This window comes from Dunckerocampus dactyliophorus, chromosome 19 (genome assembly GCF_027744805.1).
Source record: "Dunckerocampus dactyliophorus isolate RoL2022-P2 chromosome 19, RoL_Ddac_1.1, whole genome shotgun sequence".
Classification (NCBI taxonomy): Eukaryota; Metazoa; Chordata; class Actinopteri; order Syngnathiformes; family Syngnathidae; genus Dunckerocampus; species Dunckerocampus dactyliophorus.
The window spans coordinates 3,338,544-3,341,678 of NC_072837.1; positions in this window are offsets into that span (position 1 = coordinate 3,338,544).

Genomic DNA, 3,135 nt, shown 5'->3' on the forward strand with positions numbered 1-3,135 from the left:
TTCTACCTGTCTTTGCTACATGTGTTGCGTAAGACCGACACAGAGAAGGAAACCAGAAATCATCACATGGACGGAATTGGTTTTTCTCTGAATTGTCGTGCCTCTTGAGTGACGCTGTGTTCTTTTTCCTTCCTTTGGTAAAGCGTGTAACACAATGATAACAGCAACAGCAGTCATTGTGGTATAAACTGTACATACGACACCACACAGCACAGTAATATCATAGTAAATAAGCCAATTCATATACTGTATGTGCTAAACACTAACGATGCAGGGATTGAATTGTAGTTATTTCAAGCTGACGGGACATTGAAGGGCTTTGGAAGCTATTATTCTAACTAAAGTAGGGCGTAATAATCAAATAACTGTATTTGAGACACAATGGAGTGCACTACTTGGCTGCAACCAGCAGAGACACTGGCATGGAAACAGGAGTGCAGAATATTCAGAGTGTCTTACGTCGCATTCAAAATATTTAATAAAAAAAAATGAATTGAATCAAGGTCATTTAGTGAAATATACAAAATGTTACTGTAATCTGAAATAATATTTAACTAAAAAAATTTATTTCAAAAAATCACAATCACCATACAGTAATCCCTCATTTATCACGGGTAATTGGTTGCAGGACCGACCGTGGTAAGTGAATTCCCTCAAGGTAGGATTGCTTGTTTATAAATTTTCATAGTTAGAGCATAGAAGACGTATTTACAACCTTCTAAATATGGCTTTTCATATGAAATAACACGTTCAATACGCCAGCGTTCAGTTACACAACATTTCACAATGTCAGGAAAATATGGTTTGTTATTGCACTTATAAAATGTATTTCTGCTAAGATACACATTAATGCCACACTGACTTGCTATGATTATCTGCTCGAGGCTAAAGGCCTCTTTCCTCCAAAAGAAGTCCTCCGCATGCTTATCACCTGATTCAAATAGGTGTCTCAGGTGTCTCGGCATGTGAGTCTGCCCTTCGTCTCTGTACAGCAGAGGAGGAGATCACCCCTACATTAACTACATTTTCTCTAGAAGCCGTCTCTTCAGATTGTATTGGTTGGTCTCCTTCCATCCATCCATCTTCTTCCACTTATCCGAGGTCGGGTCGTGGGGGCAGCAGCCTCAGCAGGGAAGCCCAGACTTCCTTCTCCCCAGCTACTTCGTCCAACTCCTTCCGGCAGATCCCGAAGTGTTCTCGGGCCAGTTGAGAGACATAGTCTCTCCAACGTGTCCTGGGTCTTCCCCGAGGCCTCCTACCGGTTCGACGTGCCCTGAACACCTCCTCAGGGAGGCGTCTGGGAGGCCCAAGCCACCTGAGAAGAGCCGGATGAGGTGGCTGGTCAGGACGCCTCCCTACGCCTCCCCACGACTACGCTTGTTTGACCCCCAACTGTAACGACTGCAACCGGACGTGACGTCATGTGACAGCACTGCCTCCACACAGTTTGACACATGATGCGGTATGCTTTGGAGCATACTGACTTCTCCTGTCAAAACTTCAAAATTAAATCTCTTCATTTTGTTCCATGGACATTTAGAGCGTATTAGTCAGACATTCTAGAAGTTTCCCACCAGCAGGATGAATCAATGACAAGAATAGCATCCTGAGCCATGAGTCACTCTTGTTAGACATCGACAAGACAGAACTACTCAATAGGACTACTTTAGAGTGTTTTTTATTGATCTGTTGACTCGGTGGCTTAGACAGTCCTGCGCTACTGACATACCAAACATATCCGTTATCATCGCTGCTGCTGTGCCATGTCAATTTGGGAAAAAGCTGAATTCCTTAGTTTATACATCATTTACTGTACGTTTTGTGTATTTTTTTTTAGGGGTTGCCTTTCATTGTTTTAGGAAAACAGATTGCATAATCTCAATGGGTGGCAGTGGGCACTAATTAACGAAGAGGCTGGAAAAAGTAGCAAGCTACCATTTAGCCTGTGATTGGGCCACAACAATAAGTGCCCGCTCAAGCATAAACAATGTGGCAGAGGTGAATGAGTGCATATTATTTCCCTTAAAAATCGTCAAAACATGACATACGGCGAACAAGGTCGCCACCCGCTGTGGCTGTGTTTGCTTATTTGTGTGTGGAAATATGACATAACTGTTGTTGGTCATTGAAAAGTTATGTAACAGTGGTATAATGCATTTCTCTCTGCCAGGAGTAAGCTGCACATAGAATGCTTTCGCAGAATGAAATCTTGAGTAAAAGTACAGCTCTCCAGTTTGTAGACATGCCTTGACATATACGCTAAAACTTTTACTCTTGCTACAAATAGTTGGCTGTTAAGTCAAGCTGACATCCACCTGTTCTCTGGAAAGTATGTAAGAGCAAGTCAAAATCTCTGCGATGTTATGATCCCAGCTCGATATAAAGTTGCCTGGTACAGTTCTGCATCCAGTAGCCCGTCCTTTCATTGCGTCCCGAGGCCATTGTCATACTTACTATCAAACATAAAGTGTAGTTCTGTAAATTCAGCAATGCAATATTAAGTTTAAAACAACATATTGGCATGAAATGTAAAGACAAATTGTACCCATTACTGATGTTAGACAAGTCAATATACAGTACATTCTTTAACTATTTATTCACATATTTATTGTGCCTGCTTTGCAATACAAGGCACCCACTCACTGTTATATTACTGTACATATTAGAGTTAGTTTCATTTTTAAAACTATTTGCTTTTTTTCAACACTTTTTCTTCGTCACTGCATAATCTATGTGCACCAATTTTTATGAATTGGGCATTTTCTGTCAAAAATGTTTTATGTATTCATTCTTACAGTATATTTATGACTTATGTCACTTGTGAAGCGTGTCCAAAACAAATGCACCATAACTTTGCATAATTTTTGTCCTCATGTGCAAGTGGATGTCTCAAGAATGACATATTGACCTTTGACTTGTGTTGATACTCACCCTATTTAGACTTATTGCTCATAATCAGATTTAATTAATCGGTTACTGGTAGTGGATAGTTGAAGTCAGTTGTGAGGAGGAGAGTAAGTAGTAACGTTGATTATTGAACGTTATATGATTATATGAATATTTTTATTGAGGCTAAAGCGACCCCTCTGGCCAGAAGATGCCATTACAGCTTTTTCACTTCTTGGTTACCGTTGC